The following is a 22,947-nucleotide window of genomic DNA, read 5'->3' as shown; positions in this document are numbered from 1 at the left end:
TCCTTCCTTCCTCCCTTCCTTCCTTCCTTCCTTCCTTCCTTCCTTCCTTCCTTCCTTCCTTCCTTCCTTCCTTCCTTCCTTTTTTCTTTTCTTTATTTCTTCCCTTCCCTTCCCTCTTCCCTTCCTTCTTCCCTTCCCTTTGCTTCCCCTTCTAAAAAATTCTGAGCCTTCCTGTTTTCTTGTGGATGTCAGCATTTTTTCTCTCAGATTCTATTAAGTCCAAGAAATCATAATTATCAAATTTTGTCAAATCCTTTATGCCTCTTTCCCCATCATTTTTAAAATTGAGGCTTTTTGTTTTTATATCATATTCATTTCTGAGTAAACGTGTGACACCGACTATCCTCGCCCTCACCGATAATGTTCTGATTGTAACGGGTGTTTCTTGTACCCAAATTCCATTTAGCCACTAATAGTCAGATTAGCTTTTGCAGAGGAATAGTTACTTCAAAAGGTATATAATCATATCAGCCTAGAGGTATTAATTGAAATTTTTGGAGTGAAAATAAAGTCAAAGCAAGTCAAGGAAAATAGAGGCCAAGAAAAGCTTTCAGAGAACAACCACTTTAAAGAGCCAGGTAAAGGATGTGGGGCCCAGAAAGATAAAAATGGACTAATTAGTGATATAAGAAGGTAAGAAAGTATAATGTTTTTGGAGAGGGAGGACAGAGTATCCCAAGGGAAGTAAGGTGAGTTAACTGTCAATTTCTACAAAAATGAAGGAAATTGAAAAATAAAAAAGGAATGTTGGATTCAGTGTTTAGTGGCTAATTTGCAATCTTAAAGAGTAATTTCATTTATTGAAAAAGTGGTAAATAAGTCAGATTGCAATATAACTGAGGAGATATGAGGAAGTCAAGGTGTATGATATAGGCAACTTTATTAGTATTTTCATTTTAGCAACAAGTATAAACACTAAGTATTTATTAAGTGTCTGCTATATATGAGGCAGTGGATATATGGACAAAAAGAAAGCAATCCTTGACCTTAAAGACTTTTGATTTTCCTGGGGTGATATAACATAAATACAGATAACTATAAAACAAGGCAAGGAGGATTGGATCCAAACAATGGATAGTCCAAACAATTGGTCCAGACAAAACTAGTGATGACTGTGGAAATCAGGGAGAAGCTGACAAATAATGCCTTAAATGAAACTAGATAAATGTTTAATAAATGTTTTTTAATTCACTCATTTAAATTTTCAATTAACTTTTAATTCATCCATTTGTTCACTCATTCATTCATTCTAGAGCCTTCCTTCTGTTGATTATTTCCAATTTATCTTGTATCTAGCCTGTTTTATATAGTTATTTGCATGCTGTCTCCCCTATTAGACTGAACTCCTTGACAATAAGGACTCTTTTATCCTTAGCAAAATGCCTGGCACATAGTAGGTGCTTAATAAGTATTCACTGACAGGCTGACATTCAGAGGGGTATATACATTCAAGATTCAGAGAATGGCTTGTGCAAATACCTGGAATTAGGAGACAGAATACTAAATTTGGAGTTTAGGAGAGAGTCTAGACCAGACAGATAGCTCAGAGTTATTTGTGTAGAGAAGTTCATTCTGGCCTGAAAATTGATGAGATCACCAAGGCAGAGGTTGTAGAGATAGAAGAGAGCTCATGAGAGACAACAATAATTAAAGGGCAGGACATTGATAGAAATCTAACAAAGGAGACTTAGGAGCAGTCAGATAGGAAGAAAACCAGAGCAATATTACTACAACCTGGGAAAGAGAAAATATGCATGAAGACAATGTGTTGATCACATGAGGAGCAGTAAAAAGCTCAGGAATAATAATTAATAATAACTAACATTTATATAATGCTTAATTTGTGCCAGGCACGGTGCTAAGCACTTCACAATTATTACCTTATCTAATCTTCACAACAACCATGGGAGGAAAGTTCTGTTATTACTACCATTTTACAGGTGAGGAAACTTGGGCAAAGAGAGGTTAAATGACTCGTTCAGGGCCACACATCTATTAAGTGTCTAAGACCAGGTTTGAACTCAAGTCTTTCTGACTTGGGGTGCAGTGCTCTATCCACTGCTTTGCCTAATTGGATCGATGAAGACCAAATAAAAGCCTTCAATTCAGAAATTAAGAGACCATAAGTAACCTTGGAAAGAGCTGTTCCAATCAAATGCGACTAGACTCCAGATCGCAAGTGTCCAAGTGTTTGGAATAAGAGGAATGTTGTTTCCTTTCAGTGTCAGAAGATACTGGCACAGCACATGATTGAAGTTTGGAGGTGAATTGAAATAATAAATGCTATTTTAGAGAGACCCAAACCCACCCTCATAGGACTGACTATGGTTTCTGCAACTCAGAATCTATTCTTTTAGATTATTAGCACCATGTCTGTAACTCCTCTGAGTTGGGATTTGTCTTATTTGTCTTGATGTCCATTTTTATTGCTGGACTGATAGACAAATTTCCCAGTTCTGAGTGACAACTTTCAGCTCTGGTCTGGGTTCTGTGGGTCTTCTGTTTCTGTTTCTTTTTTTTTTCCTTGCTCATGGTTCATCTCCAGTATCTCTTCATAAAATACCCAATAGCAGAAGCCCTGCTTCACCTTACCATAAACATATTCTATGAGGCTCTCCAGGGGAGAATGCACTGCGTCAGTATACAACTCAAGTTGTAGACGTATTCGTCTACTGTGATAAGTCACTCAGCAGTGGCTACCCTTGGCCTCTTCTCCACTTTTGGTTTTCCATTTTACAACTACACCCTTTACTATCCTGATGCAAGTGTAATTTATTCACCTAACCTATTTGTTCTCTCCTGACATAAGTTTTTCAACTGGAAGAGAAACGTTGACTTTTTAGACACAAAGTCGAAGGTACAGAGGAAGCCTTGAACAGGAGTAAGAGAAGGGCAGTGTTGATGATTGGGCCTCTACTCAAATTGGAGTAGAGTCTTTTTCTGCTCCCAACCCCATAAAGAACCCATGAAAATGACACAATTATCTAATTTTTTCTCTTATTCCTTCCCCTCCTTCTTCTTAACAGAGAAGGCAAAGCAGAGCAGAGCAGACAAGAAAGCTAAATTCCTATTATTCTCAGTCAAGTCCAAATACCCTGGTTTCCCTCTACTGAATTAATGAAGGAACCCAAGAAGAAAGAAAGTAAAAACTCTTACTCCTATCTCTTGCATAAAGGTAGTAGTTTTTATATGCTATGTTTTGGGGAATTATATTGTGACTGATCAGGTTGTTTGATGTGGGGAAATAAGATGATTAAAAGACAGATAGTCTAGTTAGAGACAAATATGGAACCTATACAACTTGGCTCATTCTTCTTTCTTCTCTATTCTTTCTGGCCAGTCACACAAATAGTGCCAATCAGGGGTTTGCTTCCTATGGAATAAACAATGAAAAGAACAATTACAATGAACTGCCCTTTGGGACATGAAAATTATTTTGTTATGCAGGGCTTTGAATAGGATTTTTCCTTTCTCAATGAAAGTGAGGACTGATAAGCAAAATAATAATCAGGAGCTAAATGTTAGTCTCTTGAAAAGTGAATAACTTTATCAGCAATATTTGTATTCAAAACAGGAGCCATGCTAATAATGTATTGACAATTCTCCATTTGCTAAAGTCCTCCCAAAATATTACTATGGATAGAGTTACATTTTTAACTTCTTCTATAGAAGTCTCTACTGTGAGTACTTGAAAATAATGCAATTTCCCTTTCTGGGAAAAGATCCACTTCCTGGAATCTTTATTTAACTCCATTTAACTTAGACAGCCACTTAAAAGGTCATGGAGTTTAGAGAATGAAGATAGAGATGATCTTGTCACAAAATCACAGAATCCCAGACTTAGGACCCTCAGAAGTGACCAAGTCCAACATATACAGAAGAAGTCCTTCTACAATATTCCCCAGAAGTGATCATACAGTCTTTGTCTGAGGACTGTCAGTAAGGGAGAAACTGCTACTTCTAGAAATGGCTTTATACCGCTTTTGGACAGCTCTAATTGTAGGCAGGGCAAGCTAGGTGCCACAGTGGATAGAACACTGGGACTGGAGTCAGGAAGACTCATCTTCCTGAGTTCAAATTTGTTCTTAAATACTGCCTATGCAAAGTCACTTAATCCTGATTACCTCAGGTTTCTTATCTGTAAAATGAGCTAGAGAAGGAAATGGCAAACCTTTCCAATATCTCTGCCAAGAAAACCCCAGATGGGGTCAGGAAGAGGCTAATATGACTGAAAAAACAAGTAAATGGGAAAAACAACAGCGGTTTACATGTAAAAAGTCTTCCGGGTCTGAAAGAGTCATACATAGCTGAAAAATGACTGAACAACAACTGTTAGCAGGTTTTTCCTTACAGCAAATCAAACTTAATCTCTTTGCACCTTCGATCTATAGCTAAAGTGGATTTGAAGAAAGCGGTTGATAAACCTTGGAGATTTTGATTTATCCTAATTTTCACAAATTATACCTAAGTTAGGATGCAAAAAAGAAAAGTCCATTTTATTATTTTCTCTTCCCTTAAGTTGCTTAGCCCTAGGAACTCTACTAAAACCTGTGCATAAGGTAAAAAGCCTAGGCAAAGGAACATGGAGCATATTCCCTGTATTAACTACCAATGGTATAATACATAGGTAAGAGCGTGGGAATAGTTTAGAGTAGCCCTTCTCCACTATCCATCCTTCTAAAAAAAATTTATATCTTTTGAACTCATAATCCACAGGCCCCCCTGAAAAATAATGGTTGGCCAAAGGTAATGGTGCATGACTGTAACTCCAGCTACTAACATGAGTTTTGGAGATCTCCATTCTAGTGGACTAAGCTGAATGAGTGCTTACACCAAACATAGCATTGATATGATGAAGCCCCAGAAGCGAGTTTGCCCAAGGAGGGTCAAAACAGACCAGGTCAGAAACAAAGCAGATCCAAACTCCTGTGGCTAATAACATTGGGATTGGGTCTTTGGGAAGCCTCTGCACTTCCAATCTGGGTAAAATAGGAAGATTCAATTGTTAAAAAAAAGAAAAGAACGATGGGGAGGAAAAGAGTAGCAGGAGAGAGTAGTCACAGAAACAAGATGAGGAGGGACCTTGAAATCTCTTAAATATAAACTCAGCCTCTTTCACCTTTCTGTAAATTTATAAATCAATTGATGGTTATCCTGAAATACTATTTGATTTACTATAAAGTTACTTTGGATTGTATTTGTAGTATTTTTAGCACCCAGAGGTCCCCTTATCCACACACAGATACTCCTTAATCTATTTGATTTAATTTTAATCTTGGCCTGTGGATACCACTTCTCCAAAAGGTAACCCCTTTATATTTCGTGTCCTCTGTAAGGTCCTTTGGTCCAGCATTTTCCAAGTTCAAAATTACTAGCTCCTCTCCATCTCCACATGCTCTCAATTCTATCTAAGTCTATTGTTGCCTCTTTTAGAGCCAAATGAAATAAAAACAAGCGTGAATGTGACACTTGTTTGAATAAATAAAACCTGAAGTCGGAAAGTTAAGACTAAAAGAAACTTTTCCTCACGAGGAAAGGCAGATGCCCTAATGCCAAATGCAATGCCTGGGTACAAAGCAGACATTTTATAGGTACCTAATGGGAGTCTTCTCCCCTCCTTCCCTTGGTCCAGAGTCCCTGGCCTGGGGCCTGAACTTACTATCTAAGCATGGGGATTCTAACCTGATTCAGGGCTCAGGAAGTACAGTTAAAATGCTACTTTAACATTCTTAAGAGATAAGGAAGCAGCCCAGTGGTTTATTGCCCTTGAAACAGGGGCCTTTTGTCTTTTATCAACCTCTTTCTCAGGCCAGTCAGGGAATCTTCTAGATAAACAGTCAACAAAAGGTCCTTTGAAATTTAAAACTGACTAGACATCCCTTTCCCAATTGGGTCAGAGGGGATGTTAAGGACAGTTTTTCCTTGAGGATATTGTGGTATAGGCCAATTGTTTAATTTGAGAAACACACACCCCTTATTTTACTCAGACATAATATTTTTCTCTGAGAGAATATTCTGCCCATCTGTGCCTTGAAAGGGCCCAGCAAACACTGAGATTCAGATGCCCAGCTAGGTGACAGTTGATGGGAATCTCAGAATTCTAACTTTTTGAAATGTTGATTTCCAACCCTTCCCCAGCTCATTCCAAATTCAGACCTCTTTCTGGTTCTTCTGCCTCCGGATCTCAGGTTTCAGACAACACTTGGAATCCCTAAATTCACTGACCTGCTAAGTAGAACTCATCTGCTAGTAATCAGTAATGAAGTCCCTCCCATTGAAGGAAAAAGACTGGGCAGTGGTCAGCAGTGGAAAGCCATTCCTGCCAGTTCTCTCACTCTCATGCATTCTCTGGTCTCCCAAACCACGGCTCTTTTTTTTTTTTTTTCTTTCCTCGTTTTTTCCTTTTCTCCAATTTATACCCCATTCTTCCTACTCAAAAATGAGCTACTTCTGTCTCTTTCATTATTTCATTCCTTCCTCTTATACAACAATTTAGTGATCATATAGGCCAAACCCACTCACTAAACAGATGAGGAAAACTAGGTCCAGAAATTCAACTTACCCAAAATCCCACAGGGAGTTTAAGACTTAAGACAAGGTTTAAGACCAGAACCCAGGTCTCCTAACTGCTATCCCACTAAAAGTTTTTGCAGTTTAAAAAACCTAAATCCTACATATATCTGAGGTATTTTTCATTAACTTTATTTTTTAAATCTTCAACTGAACAGTGTTCAAATTTGAGATCTAAATGTGTGAAATTGAATTCTACAATTCCACAAATTGTTGAAGCACATGCCATCTATACAGTTCTGGAGAAACAATGACAAAAGTAAAAAGAAACTCTAGTAGGGAGAGAGAAAATACAAAATACATACACATAAGTAAATAATGTGAAGAGAGAAAGAAAGAGTTCATATTTACAATTAAATGTGTGGGAAGGTTTCATGGAGGTGAAATTTGAACTGTTTTGAAGGAAGATCAGGATTCTAAGAGGAAGAAATGAGGTGGAAGCATCCTCTAGGCATGGGAGATAGCTTATGCTAATAAACAGAGATGGGATATCAAGTTTGAAGAATGGTTGGATTTGCTTTTCTCAGTAAATTAGGCAAGCTCATCCACCAACGAAGAGTGAGGTAAAAGCTCCATAGAAAACTCGAGGACAAGAGAAGATTTGGGATAGTACCTAAGTCAGGGAAGAATAAAAATTATTGATAAGGTATCAATTGAAGTGGTATAAGATTAACTTGAAAAAGATTCAGCTTGACTAATGGTGTATAACTGAGTGGAGAAACCAGATAGTGGTGGTACCCAGGTTGAGGAGCAGAAAGGCATAAATATTGGTAAATGACATCAGAGTTGAACTGGTCAACTATGAGGCTATCACTAAAAGAGGAAAATCAAATACGAGAAAGGGCAGCATTTTGAAAACAGATTGAAAGAGTTACTGGTGGTCTCTGTAGTGATGAGAAATATTCTTAGGAGGGAGATTATAAGTTTGTGAAGAGAGAGGAAAATTTCAGAATTTGAGATCATAGAGATGGCACAGTTATGGAAGATGGTGAGACTTAATGATGAGAATCTTTCTAGGTGACTCCAGGTGGAATATTTTTTTTTAACTCTTTGGGTAGACCAACAATGCTATCAGTTGCATGCAATCATCAGTTGTCTAAAAATTTCCTTCTTTAATGCAGTTCACTCTTCCTTTGCTCTCTGTGTTACAAGTGAACTAGTGCAGGATTCTGCCCAGCTGCAAGAGAAAATGTACCTTCCAGGAACTCACTGGAAGGACGTGCAATGATTATTCTCTTTGATCTCCCTCTGTAGGCTTTAGCTGACATTTCATCTATCTAAATGTAAGGGTAAAGCTAAGAGAAAAGTCTCCACAGTGTCTCCAGAGCCTTTTTCCAACTATAATTGATTCACAACTTTTTTACTGTTTGGGTGATAATCATTTTATTCTGGTTGTTCCAGGAATCAGGAAATCAGTAAGATTTCAGGAATAGTCATAACTTGGACAACTAAAGTATCTGACCTCAGCAGTAAGGACAGGCAATGTTCTTGAAGGCCCTGAGTTAAATTTAAAACCAAGCAACAAACACAATGTGAACCTCTTAGATCAAGGAAGAAGCTTCTTTCCTGGGACCAATCAGAATCCTTTCCCTGTTTAACTTCTTTATTATTTGAAATAGGTCATTTAACAATTCAGTTCATTTCAAACATTAAGTGATTATACAGGATAAGTGAGACTGGAGGGGTTAAAGTCAGAGTTTACATTAAATACAGTCCTTGCCCTCATGAAGCTTATATTTTAATGTGATTAGACTCAAAGATAAAGATAATGCACAACAATACAGAAGTCCATTAGAGGATTGTAAAATAAAGTAAAGGGAAAGTATCAAAAAGAACATGTCAATTGAGAGAGGCTTTAAAAGAAGGTTAGAAATTTAATGAGTGAAGAGGAAGAGGGAAGGAAGATATCTCAGGCATAGTGAATAGCATGACCAAAAGACAAGGCAGCTAAATAACACAGGTTTTTTTTGAGGGAACAATTTTAATCTTTGCTGAAACTTCCAGTTTGTGGAGGGAAGTAATAAATGTGCTTTAAAAGGTAAGGTAGTTTCAGGTTATAGGGGGCTTTGAATGTTACGAAAAAGCATTTAAACTTTACTCAGTAGGTGATAAGGAACAAAGACATGACCAGACTTTGCCTAAGGAAGATTTACCTGGTGGTGAAGTAGAGAATGGATTGGAATGTAATTGATGTGTAAGAAAAAATATATTGGAAAATTTGGAAAAAAAAATTTAAAAAGAATGAATTGGAAAAGGATCAGAGTAGACACCAGAATTTCTGTTAGAAGACTATTGTAGTTGTCCAGGCAGGTAAGAATTGGGATTTGTCCTAGATGGCAACAGAGGGTGTAAAGAAGGACAGATGAAAGCTATATTAAACAGGAGAAGTTGAGAGGAATTAATGTTGAGTACAGAAGAAAGAGACCAACAAAACACCATATTTTCAAACTTTGTGGGTTAGATAAATGGTCATGTCATACACAGAAATGGTGAAGTAGGAACAGGTTAAGATGAAAACATGATAAATAGAGGTTTGAGGAAGTTGAGTTTGATGTGCTGGAATATGTAGAGGTATCCTTTGGGCAACTGGAGAGGCAGGAGTAGAGATCAGAAGAAAGAACATAGCTAAAGATATGTTTGGGAGTTAGCTATACCAAGGTGATATTTGAAGCTATGGGGAAAAATGAGTTTGCCAAGGGGAGTATTGAGTATAGAATCTCAGTTCTCAAGAAGAGAAGTATAGAATCTTGGAGGATTTTCCTTTCAAAAGATGGGGGAATAAGGTGTAGAAATATAGAAGTAAAGGAAACCCAGGAAAGAGTGGTGTGTGAGAAGCCAAGAGAAGGAAGAGATTATCCAGGAGGGAACAGTCAACAGAGTCAAATGCTATATAGAGGGCAAGACTTAAAAAAAAATTTTTTTTAATGACTATTTGATTTGGAAATTGGGAGTTTGTTGGTGACCTTGGAGAAAGTAGCTTCAGTACAGTGGTGGAAGCTTGATTGAAAGAACTGAAGGAAAAGAGTGGGGTAAGAAAGTGGAGGCATATGGTAAAGTAATCCCCACCCCCCAGAAGTTCAATAAGGGAGCAAGAAGGAAAGGGACAAAGATTAAGGAATGATATAGTTAAATGAGCTTCAAGGAGTCAAAGATTTTTTTTAAATAACAGGAGATCTGAAAATGTTGGTGGATAAATGGTAAGGAACTAATATAAAAGGAAGAGAGAGAAGAGGCATGAAACACAGTGGATATGATACGAGGTTCTGGGGAAGACCCTAGGGAATAAGATCAACAACATGGGTTGAATGATTAGCCTTGGCAAGAAGTAATAAATACTATTTTGTGATCAGAGAGGAGAAGAGCTAATCTCCTTAACTCTGATCCAAACAAAAGGATTTTACCATATATTAGTCCATTACATAGCTAAAGATGGCTTAGCTTGGTCAGTTAGGAAAAGGAAGCAAGAATAGAACTAAAACCACTGGTAACCAAAGTAAACAAAGGAACAGTTTATTTGAGAAAACTGAGAGCCACTGAAATTCCCTCAGGGCAACTTCAGTGAAATCATGGAAACCCAGGCACAGGTCAGAGAGATTCCTACCATTTAGAATCACAATCTTTTCTCTATCATTTTCAGAGTCCCATGAGTTCTCCTTATTGTTGAATATCTTGGCCTGGGACAAATGAGACTAAGGTAACTTCAGAGTAATGAATTTTCTAGTTACTGGTAATCTAAATAGAAAAACTAGATGATCTTTTATTATTGATGCTACTGACTGGTTTGAGATTAAACTTCCAGTCTGGGAAATATTTGTTTACATGCCCAAGTGTGATAATGAAATTAAATCTGCTCTGCTCATCCTTAATCTAATCACCAAAGGTGAGAACATCCCCACTTAATTCACAAGTTGGGAGGTCTGTGATCCACATGGGCTAGAGTGAGTGAAGAATCAAAATTTACTGACTGCCTCCTGGGCAGTCCTAAGAAAAGCGTTTGTTGTGATTGGACACTCAAACTAAGAGGAAGGCACAGGAAGTGATGCAAAAGAAGCCCCTTTAAACGAGAGTAACAACGTCCTGTAGCTCTCTTCTTGTTTGTGACTTGGACTTGAAGGAGCTCTGGCTGGGACCCTGAGACCTTGGTGAGTGAAAAAGGCTGACTGACTGCCTTAACTTCCCTGGAGGTACTAGCTTCCAGGATGCTCCCTTGATTGGGAGAAGCCCTCCTGGCTAAACCCCTTGCTAATTGACTTTTAGGCTCTCTGGCTGGGCCTCTGGAGCCCTGTTGGAGTAAAGCCCAGACTTAAATACAAATCTAGTTTGTTAAGTTAGATCTCTTATTCTACCTTTTCTCATCTCTCTTCTTCCACTCTCTCCTATATTTTGTAAATAAATTACTAAAATCATTTTAGGAATTGGTATTTATTCAGTTACTTGGTGACCACATCTTTAAATATTAATATCCAAACAAAAAACCCTTTCCCCTCTTACATAAGTGTAGAGATAGCCCTGCTGATTAACTCATTCCTCAAATGCATATAGAAATAGTTTGGAACACTTCAGGATTTCTTTCCCTATAAAAGCACTGCATTGCTAGATCTATAGGCTAGATGCACATAGGCTACATGCAGCTAAGTGGTACTGAGGACAAAGAGAGGAAGGACTGGGTTCAAATCTGAACTCAGTTACTTACTAGCTGATTGATCCAGGGCAAGTCATTTAACCTCTGCTTCAGTTTCTTCATCTGTAATATGAGGACAATAACTAATTCCCAGGGCAGTTGTGAAAAACTAAGGAGATTATATTTGTAAAGCACTTTGCAAACCATAAAATGCTATATAAGCGCTAGATATTATTAAGCTCTTTCATTAAATTGCCCATCCCTCAAATAATTATTAATTTACTCAAGATGTATTTATTGAGTGCTTACTATGCAATAAGCCCTCTTTACATTTTTCTTTGGTATAACACATACCCCTATTGGAGGAGTTATTATATATATATATATATATACAATATATATATATATATATATATATACACAAACAAACAAACAAATAAATTTGTCTGTCTCTCAAGATTCTTTTTCCCTGAACTTGGAATGATCTTTTCTAAAAAATCTGACCCCACCCCTACTTTCTGAGCAGTTTTTTAAATAGGAACAAGATCACCTGACTTTTCCTAATTCTGTTTTTCCCAAGAAGGCCAATTTTACTTCCACACTCATCTCTTAAAGAATTCTCTGGCCAAATAGCTCCAGAGTATCAAGAGTTGGTAGGTTTCAGCCATTATCCCTGCCCACAACTCCATACAGGTATCCCTTCTCCTCTAAATGAAATGTCTGAGTCTTCTTTGTACTTCTGGGCTTTGCAGAACATTTTTGCTGTCAGGGACTGTTGCCTTCTCTTCTTGGATCTTTCTCCTCCATGTATTTGGTAATAGACCAAATAATTTTCATCACTAATACTAGTGTAATGGTCCAGTAGATCATACCCTTCATATGGTCTCTGTGGAAGCATTCCACATGGAAGAGGGCCATATAACCTAGTCTCTCCAGGCCTTGTATGAGATCTCTTTATTAATAGAAGTCTAGCTTGACCTTCCTTTGCTCACTGTCTGAGCTTGCAACAGTCAGTCGAGTTCATCAGCATTTCCTACCTCTGATCCTGCCAATCATCTCACCCCCATATTTGTTCCTCTGGGGACTAAGTTCCTTTTCTTTGTCACAGCAATGTTGTGCTTTCCTTAATCATAGTCTTGATGGTCACTTGATAAGACCCTAAGTGGAAAAATACCTTGGCTCTCCACTTAAGACTGTGTACCAAATTGGAAATAACCTTTATTCTCTTTTATTTCTTTGCCAAAAAAAAATGGGTTTCTCTCTACACTGTTGGAATATTTTAGTCTAGTGACACAAAACAGTGAGAATTGGTTCAATCCACCTGATTTGTTTGTGATGACTGATAAAGAATTCTTTTGAATAGGACATCATTGCTGGGAGTAATATTTGATGCTAACGAAATTGCCAGTGGAATGTGGATCATGAAGGTAGGACCAGTCAAATGGGTTCAGAGTAGAATAAGAGAATCTCAGTGAATATTCTCCCTGAGTCTCATTCCTGAATCTCTTTTCTTTTGTCTCTGTCATTTCTTAGATAAGGTATCTGAAATTTGTTGAACCTGTGGGAACCATTGGCAAAATGGAGGCAGAGAAGGAAGGGGAAAAAGAAATGAAACAATGGAAGAATAGGGAAATTTAAAAAGAAAAGAGAGAAAATGGGGTTTGTTGGGAGACAAATGCCAACAGAAACTTATTGAGGAGAGACCTTGCCTATCTTGGTGTCAGAGAAATACTTGTTCATGTAGCCTCATGTTCAGAAATACTTTACTACAGATTTTGTAATTCTCCTATATTCTGGTATGAAACCAAAAGAACTGTGAAAAGACATAGAAATATCCAGAAATCTAGAGTCTTTTTTAGGAGCCTCTTCACATACTGTAGAACTGACCCTTTAGGAAACTCTGTGACCTTTGGCACTAGCTTCCCACCGACTTTTTAATTAGGGTAGCTATAAATTCTGGCTTTAAAGAAGTAGATTGAATTTATATATGAAAAGAACATGTTTAGTTCTCAATACTGTAAGGTTTTCCTTGCCCATCCCTTCATGATTTCATAGTACTTCTACCATTTAGGAAAAGCTCTCTGTGGACATGGGGAGGGCTGAATTGGGATAGTCTATTGACATTTTCTCAAGCATCTCTTATCTTTTTCAGTGCTATTTCCAAAAATTTACCACTTTAGGTGGACTTGTGTTCTAAAGTTGAAGCTTGTACTCTATGCCTTCTCATTTCATAGGATAATAGAATTAGAGATAGAAGATCCTTTAAATGCTATCCAGTACAACCCCTCCCTCAAACCTCCATTTCACAGATGAGGAACTGAGGCCAGGAGAAATTAGTAATTTACCAAGAATCATAAGTATTTGAATCAGGACTTGAACTTTGATCTTCTTGACTCTTAAGTCCAGTAATCTATCAACTCTATCATTTTGCTTCTCATACTTCCTCACCAGGCAATGCAGACTCACATTATGATCTGTGTGATGCTGTTAAGCAAAAGTGATATCTCAACTGTTTTTAATTTATATGCGTCCAGATTACATCTGAATAGTCTCTTGATCTCCCATCAGTTGCTGTGATGTGATTGTTGTGTGTGATGTGATGGTTGGACAAGATTTACTCACTCATCTTTATAGTATTGCCAGGAGTGCCTTTGAACCTTACTACTCTTAAATGAGATATTTCCTTGTTTCACTAAGTTTACTACTTTTTTACTACTGGGATGTTGGGTGCCTCTCTTCCCTTCTTTTGTTACCTCTCATTCATTGAAGCTCATGACTATTGTGTGGCTTTATTCATCATTATTGCAGAGTAATATTGATACACTCAAATGGACCTGTACAAGCCCTCTAGAAATACTGGGAATTTTCCTCTTGCCATAATGCTGCCATGATCAAAAAGTACTTATTTACAAAAGATTCATCACATAAAACACAAAGCCGTGGATACATTAATAAAGAAACATTAGACATATTCCCTGCCCTTACAAAACTTACCATCTAGCAGATTAAACATGACACTCAAATGAAAATGTAAATGATAGTGACATAGGACAGTTGTCAAGGAGTGGACAAAAAGAACAAGCTTGAGTCCCTAAGATAAAAAGGTCATTTTTGGCTAGGATAGTCAAGAAAATCTAGGCAATGAAGAAGAATATGAAATGGGCTTTGAAAAATGAGTAGAATTGATGCAGTGGAGGACGACCAGAAAAAAAATGTTCAGCTAAACAGTCAATGAGCAAAGACAAGAAGATGATTATACAAATCAGTGATTCCCAAACTTTTTTGGTCTACCACCCCCTATCCAGAAAAAATATTACTTAGCCCTCTGGAAATTAATTTTTTTTTAATTTTAATAGCAATAGGAAAGATAAATGCGACTGTGACCATCACTGCTCCTTTGGATCACTGCAGCACCCACCAGGGGGCGGTAGTGCCCACTTTGGGAATCACTGATACAAATGATAGGCAACAAAGTGTTACTGAAAGCAGAGTTTTGTTTTAAGAAAGAGCAATGTTTTGCATGTATTTATCTGGCATTGGCATATAAAATGATTTAGGGGAGGGAAAAGACTGAGGAAAAACAAATAAAATGGGAGAATATTGCAGGCTGTCCTGGAACAGCAAAATTTAAATCATATAAGTAACAAACAACTTGATATATGTAAGAGAAGTTTTTAATGAAATATATCTTTTGATGAAAAAAAACCCTTAAAAAAAACAAGGCATGGAAAGAATCTTCTTGATGATCAAAAGTACATACATTATAATGTGTATACATGTATATGCACATATAACTTATGAATTAGAATATTTACAATGGAGAAGTATTGGAAGCTCCCCCAATAAGGTTAGGAATAAAGCAAGAATGTCTCTTTCCTATTATTATTTTGTATGGTTCTAGAAATATTATCTATCCCAATAAGAAGATGGAAATTAAGGTTATACTGACAACAGAGAGACAAAATTATCTTTATGAGCAGACATAAGAGTATAATTATAAAAATTCAGCAGATTGACAAAGCTAATTGAGAGCTTGCCTTCAATAAAGGAACAATATACAAAGTACACCACAAAAATTATGAACCATCTCTAATATAATGCTGACCAAAATGAGGCAGAAATATGGCAAGCAAAGGGATAGGATTTTTAAGCAAATAATAGCATGCAGGGAAAAATAAACCAAAAATGTGTTATAAATTCAGAGATGGAAAGAGATCTAGAATTTGTATCAGGAGAAAACTGAGGTATGGGGCGTCAGTGACTTGCCAATGGTCATTTGAGGGTGACAGAATTGAAATTTAAATCCAGATTCTTTCATTCCAAAAATAATATCCTTTCTAAAGAATCATGCTGCCAAATAGCTAATATTGCCTGCATAAAATTAAAATTCTTTTGCATGAATAAAATCAAGGCAACTAGAAAAGCTATCAAATTAGGAAAGTAGAGAGGGAAATCTTTGCATGAAATATCTCTGATAAAAGTCAGATATCCAAAATATATAAAGAGTTGGCAAGAAAAATATGTTAGACCATAAGGCTTTTATGAATAGACAAGTGGTCAAAGAACGTATCAAAGAGTCTTCAACAGAAGAAAAAGAAACTGTGAACAAGAAAATAAATTTCAAAAAATTAAAAAATGAACTATATCTCTAATGAGAAATACAAATGAAAATAACTGAAGATTGATGTCTATCTATGAGTTGGTAATGATGACAGTAGACAGAAACAGTATATATGTGTGTGTGTGTGTGTGTGTGTGTGTGTGTGTGTGTGTGTGTGTGTGTAGGGGAGCCTTGAGAAGTCAGGTATATTAGTATTCTGTGGGTAAGAATTAATCCAAATGTTCAGGAAAGTGATTTGTGATCATTTGAGGAAAATTACTGAATTATTTTCATGCAGCAATTTCATCTTTTAAGGTAGATTTTTGAGACAACATGGATCTAAGTCAAATAAATATATTATTTGAATTACTCTTATTATCTGAGACACCCACCTTAAAAGATATTCCAAAATTTACTTCTCTACTGTTGTCTCTTCAACTCTCTTCTCCTTATTTCTCTTCTCTTTGATCGAAATAAGACTTTTCCTGGGAGGGCATTACTATTAGCCAAAGATAATATTGGGGGTTTTCTTTACATTATTTCTTTCCTCAATTACTGGATGCTTGCTCCCTAAATCCTCATATGCCCTGCTCGGCAGAGATCTGCAGATTTGTCTACAGACATGGCGGCCATTGTCCATCTTTAGGATAATGCACCAATTACAGAGAATATTTCTGCGCAGGTAGGACAGACTTCTATGATTACACTCATTATTTATGTCAAGTGCAAGGGATTGGTGGTTCTGTGTTGTATAAACTGATCCAGCTTGGTCTTATCCATCCCTTATGCTGTTCAATATTTCTTCCTGTATCATTGCAAGGCTTATTTCTTACTGCAGAAGAGTTGGTTAATACCACTTGAGGCATTATGGACTCTCTTAGTAAGTTCCTGAACAAAGGTTCATCCTTGGATGCCTAATAAATATTCGTGAAATGGACCACAGCCCAGACAAAGGAAAAATAGAGTATGATTCTTGTTTGTTTTTCAATCAGTATAAAATACAAAGTACACTCTATGAAGGAACTCACCTTTACTCCTGGGCCATCTTTTTGATGCTGAAGCATTCCTTTTCCAAATAGGACATAATGGGATTCACTGGCTCTTATCCTATCTTCTGTTCCATTGTTGCTAGTTACACTTTTAAATCTGTTAGTAGATATCTGAAGAAAATGGAGGATGTGAGATGGGCAAGTCAGAGCAGGAAGTAGAATAAATGAATAGAGAAAATATGAAGTGCTTACTTACTCCATGCAAAGCATTGTGCTAAGGCCTGGGATACAAATAGAAAAAAAAAAAGGCACTGAATTCAAGGAACTTACATTCTAATGAGGGCAACAACACAGAAGAAGGTTTGAGCTACAAGTCAGATGGGAAGATCCCATAGTTTGTAGGGTACAGCAGCAATGCAGAAGGTGATCTGTATTTTTCAGTTTCATGTAAGAACAGGTTAAAAAGAAGCTAATGTCTGTAGCTTTGGCAAATGTGAGGGTCTGGAGTTGAGAAGGCTATTGAAAAAACAATGAAAATTTTGTCAGCTTATTTTTTCCCCACCTGCTAATCATCTTCCTCATGCCTAAAGCTTTTGGGACAAAATGAAAAAATTGCTGAGTGGAGAAGTATTGGAAGCTCCTCCAATAAGGTTAGGAATAAATATTTTGGTAGGACCTAAATCCTCTTCTCATGCCACGGTACCCAGCAATGGACCAGAATCCAATCTTCTCCAGGCCCACCTATGAAATTAGTAATGAAATCGTGATCAAAGAAAGGAGAAAAGCAGGAAGAGAGGAAAGAGAAATATTAAACATCCCTAACTTTTTTCATATTTGTAGTTCTTTTGTGTTACTTTGGAAGTAATATTGGGATTGTTATCTTTGTTATATGGCACGTAATGATAGTTGAAAGGTGATGACTATTTAGTGGTGAGATAAAGCACCAGCTGAGTCTGACTATTTTCTATCCTTCCCTAACCACTTCCCCTCTATAAAACCAGGCATTTCTTTCTGTGGAATACAGAAGAAAGCATTCATTGTAATGCATGTTTACTGTGAGCCATTGACAAGAACATGGAAATAATTTTACTTCAGACTGGATTTTACTTGTATCGATGAAAATGGGAATTTCTAAGCAAATCAGGGCTAATAACAAGCCATATATTAACCTTTTAAAAAGTAAAGAACTTTATGCTTGCTGTATAAGGAGTTGGAATAACTCAGTATTAGTATTAGCTTTTTCAAAATGTCTTTATAGAAATACTCCTTTTCTTCCTTTCTATGCCAGTTCTCCTGTGAAAATATGGTTATATACCTGAAATCAAAGCATGCTTTGCCGGGGAAAACCTTGTTTTGTGAAGTTTATTGTTCCAAGCAAAGCCTAATTCTTTTTAAACTGGAATTGACTTCAGAAATTATGTAGGCCAAGTTCTTAATTTAACCTGAGAAAGTAAGGCCCAGGCAAATTCTGTGAGTTGCAGAATCACAGAGTTAGAAGGAACTTCAGTACAATCTCATTCTAATTAGTACCTAGAAACTAGAAAGTAGTTTCCCCAACAAGATATCCAGGAAGCATTCATTTAAGGCATTGCTCAAAGGAGAACTCCTGCCCCTCAGAATAGTCCATTTTCTCTGAGATAACACTTTTTTAGAAAAGTTTTCCTTGCTTCAATCCTAAATTTGCCTTTTTACAAATTCTTCCCTCCCACCTCCACCCAGGTCTTTCCTTTGGGGTCAAGCCTTCCAGGTAACAGCCATCCAGATAATTGAAGACCACTATCACATTCCATCTAAGAACTGGTATTAGATTAGAACTCTAGTCTTGTTTGTTTTTTTTTTAACCCTTACCTTCCATCTTGGAATCAATACTGTGTATTGGTTCCAAGGCAGAAGAGTGGTAAGGGCTAGGCAATGGGGGTTAAGTGACTTGCCCAAGGTCACACAGCTGGGAAGTGTCTGAGGCCAGATTTGAACCTAGGACTTTCCATCTCTAGGTCTGGCTCTCAATTCAGTAAGCTGCCCAGCTGCCCCCATAACTCTTGGGACTGTAAATTTGTCCTATATCACAGGGCATATTGGGGAACTGTCTTTAGAAAAATGAAAGCAAGAAAATAAGTACCAAGAGCCTGAAATAGGCCAGAGAGCAAGTAAAAAAAATATGAGGAGCCAGTAAAAAAAAAAGGAGAGGAAAAGAAAAGAAAAGAATTTGAAATATTAGGGGAAAAAAAATAAGGAAAAGGCCAGAAGATAAAGAGTAGGGAAGAGGTTGTTCCAGGATGAGTAGAAAGTTTGGAGTGGAACTGAAAATGGTACTAGTCAACATAGAATTAATTACCACTCTTCCAGCCTCTGTCTTTATTTTGATACCTAAATTAATCATTTAACTTTTTTGGTCCCATATTAACTAAACTTATCTTCTGTCTACTAAAGGGGGAGGTTTATTGTGTGGAACAGACTTTTGGAGACTCTTAAATTGCAACCTCTTTTTAAGTATCTCATTGTTTTAATGGGACTTTAAGAAAGTTTTCTAGAGGTCTTTGTTTTTACTAGCTTTAATTTGGTATCTGTCTTTTTTTCTGATCAGAGGATGCCAAATTTTCCCTGGCTCTTCCAAAAATCAGTATCTTAGTTGTTGTTCTGTTGTCTTTTTGACTCTTTTTGGAGTTTGTTTGGCAGAGATACTGGAATGATTTGCCATTTCCTTCTCCATCTAATTTGAGTATTGAATTAAGGAATGAATGTATGATGAACAAAAGAATATTCCTACATGTGGCTAGGGAATGATCCTGTGCCCTCAGAGAGAGTCAGGTAAAGCCTTTTCTCTTATTACCTTCATGGTTCAAATTATGTGTAGCCTACACATAGGTCTCATTCTATTCTTACATATTCCAAGTCATCAAAAATGATTCTACCTGTCACCTACCAGAACCAAATGTTTAATCATAACCCACAAAACTAGAGAAGATGCTAACACGGGAAGAGTGAGCTCTAGGGAGCTAAGATTGATCTATGACCAAAGAAACCACAGAATAGTCAGCTGGAAAAATTTTGCATTAGACAAAATTCTTGTAGGTTATATCTTGGTGGTTTCTGTGTTTCCACCCAACAAACTGAATTTTCAGAGGGGCTTTTGGAAAAATGGCTGAATGAGAGGATGTGTCCAAGCATGGATTTCCTCCATCATCTCAAAAAAGTAACAAATTAATAAAAATACTAAAGGAATAATAACAAATAGCAAAAGGAGATAGAGAGCTGAGCATGGATGGGCATCAGGTAAAAGAAGCAGAGACATTTAAGAGATGACAATGAGGAAAGAAATAAGAAGAAAGAATTCAATATAATGAATGAATATTATAGCATGAAGGAAAGTTACTTGAAAATCCTCAGAAGGGAAAGAAGATAGCTATTTTATAAATACCCCAGAAATATTCCTTTGGATAAGGGATAAAGAAGCAATAAGGAATTAGCAAACATGAAGCCTCTAGATGGAAGATTAGATTTCTAGAGGAGGAAAGAAAGAGGGAAGGTAGAAAAAAATTTCTTGAAAAAGGATGATTTAAATGAATATTATTCAAACCAAGAAACTGAATGAGGAAGGAGAGAGAGAGAGAGAGGAATTCTATTCTTCACTGTTATCTGAGCTATAAAAGAGAAAGCAACATCAATAGGAAATGCAAGGACTTCTGAACAAGATGGCTGCTTGAACAGAGAAATTCTCCCTGGGCCATTTAAATACATAATGATTTTGCCAAAAACCTGAGATTTGCCCCAAACCAAATAATAATCAAGAAATCTATTGAGAAATTATAGTAAATGGCCTCTTCCACCTCAGATTAGCACCAAAAATCATTCAGAAGACCCAAAATAATAGGAAAGAAGGGGATAACAGCAAAACTAAGACCAGAATAGACAAAACTAGAGGGCTTTCAATGTGATAAGGCTGAAAGGCATAGTGTCTGGAGGCAGAAAGAGCATCAGATTTCATCAAGAAAGCCCCAGGGTAATCGGAACTCTGTATTGGAGACTTGGAGTCCACCAGAGGTGGTAATTGTCAGTATGACTCAGTAACTATTAGAATGGGTCAACTTATGTCATAATACTCTCTTCTGAGATGTAATAGATGACCTTAAAGAGCCAGTACTCTTTTTGTTTTTTTTTGGAAAAATTTATTCCAAGTTCCTCTCTTGTTTGTAGTAGATACTAATTCAGAGAAGTTTTGGGAGCCCAAAAATCAAGCCTAGAAGGAGAAAGTATCTTCAGAATAACTTCAGCTCTCAAAGGAAAAATGGATTAAAAAACCTATATGTATACTTTAAAGAAATGAAGCAAGACATTTAAAAAAACACTGAAGCACTTGAGGAAAAAAAATCTTATCCAAATAAAAAACTAGAAAAGGCCAAAAAAATTTGCTGACTCTATGCAATAGCAAGCAAGATGTGTTTAAACAAAAAGATTGAAAAAAGGGAGGAAAGTGTAAGCTAGCAGATATCATAAGCAACTCACCTAGAGATAAATTAATCATTGAACTCCCTGAAAACAATGATTAAAAGAAAGACGATCAGCCATTACTATTTTTTTTTAAACCCTTGTACTTCGGTGTATTTTCTCATAGGTGGAAGATTGGTAAGGGTGGGCAATGGGGGTCAAGTGACTTGCCCAGGGTCACACAGCTGGGAAGTGGCTGAGGCCGGGTTTGAACCTAGGACCTCCTGTCTCTAGGCCTGACTCTCACTCCACTGAGCTACCCAGCTGCCCCAGCCATTACTATTTTGATAAATCATTAATGAAAACTACTTGGCCTATTAGAACAGGTTTACATGGTGAAACAATAAAAAATCCACCAATTACCTTCACAAAGAAACTCCAAAAATTCTCAGTGGATATAGTCAAAAGCCAGATTTCTCATGTTAAAGGAAAAAAAAATATTACAAGCAGGAGTTCAAGACCCTCAAAAATACACTTAGGATCACAAAACAGTTGCTACTACAAATGAGATCTTGTAATATCATACTCCAAAAGATAAAAGATAAAAGATTAAGTATAATTTTACAGGGTTAAAAAAATAGATCCTTAATTAAACGGAAAGCTTTCAAGCATTTTTGCTACAAAGATTAGACTGAGCAGAAATACAGAGAAAGCTAGAAAGATATATTTTAGAAATTGGAAGAGGCTGTTGAGTGATCTAGTATTAACATTCTAAAAGGAGAAGAAACAAAGGTCCCTTCAGAACTTAATGTCTCTAAATAGTATTGAAGGAATTAAATACCATCTATACATGGTGATGATGGTGATTGTTTCTGTTTTAGGACTTTAGAAGGGTAAAAAGAGAAAGGAGGGTAAAGGGAATATGTTAGTTTTGGAAGGAATGGACTTTGATAGTTATAATTTGGAGTATATAATTGGAGAAGACTATAAAAACATTGAGGAAGGTGACGGCAAATGAATCTTTTTATCTGAAGTGGAGAAAGCAAGTTACACACACACACACACACAAACACACATACAAAGACACACACGAAGTTTGTTGAAGAAATGCATCCAACAATAGGAAAATAGGCAGGAGCAGATTGGGGATTAAGAAGGAAGTTAATACTGGGGAAAGGATAGTTTCGAGCAAAACAAATTTCCTGATCATGAATGGGGACTAAAAGAAGACAAAAAAGTACTGGAAGCTCAAGTTATTATCCATCAATTGAAGAAAAGCTAAATTGTGGCACATGAAGTCAATATAGAATATTCCATTATGATGACCTTGGAAATAATTTCAGAGAATCCAGGGCACTATGAACTGATGTAGTGAATACAACCATGGAAATTGTTTTTATGAGAACATTTAAAGGAAACTTTGAAAGCCAAGTTGTGGGGAACAGCTAGGCGGCCCAATGAATTGAGAGCCAAGTCTAGAGATGGGAGGTCCTGGGTTCCAGTTTGACTTCAGATACTTTCTAGTTGTGTGACCCTGGACAAATCACTTAACCCCCATTGCCTAGCCCTTACTACTCTTCTGCTTTAGAACCAATATGCAGTATTGATTCTAAGACAGAAGGTAAGAGTTAAAAAAGGTGGGCCCAAAAAGAAAATGCGGAAATGGATCCTGGCAATGGATTAAGATAGGAACCTCTAGATAGTAGATGATGAGTGGTAGTGAAGATTTCATATCTTTTTTT

Source organism: Gracilinanus agilis, chromosome 2 (genome assembly GCF_016433145.1).
Source record: "Gracilinanus agilis isolate LMUSP501 chromosome 2, AgileGrace, whole genome shotgun sequence".
Classification (NCBI taxonomy): Eukaryota; Metazoa; Chordata; class Mammalia; order Didelphimorphia; family Didelphidae; genus Gracilinanus; species Gracilinanus agilis.
Note: the sequence above shows the minus strand (reverse complement) of the source record.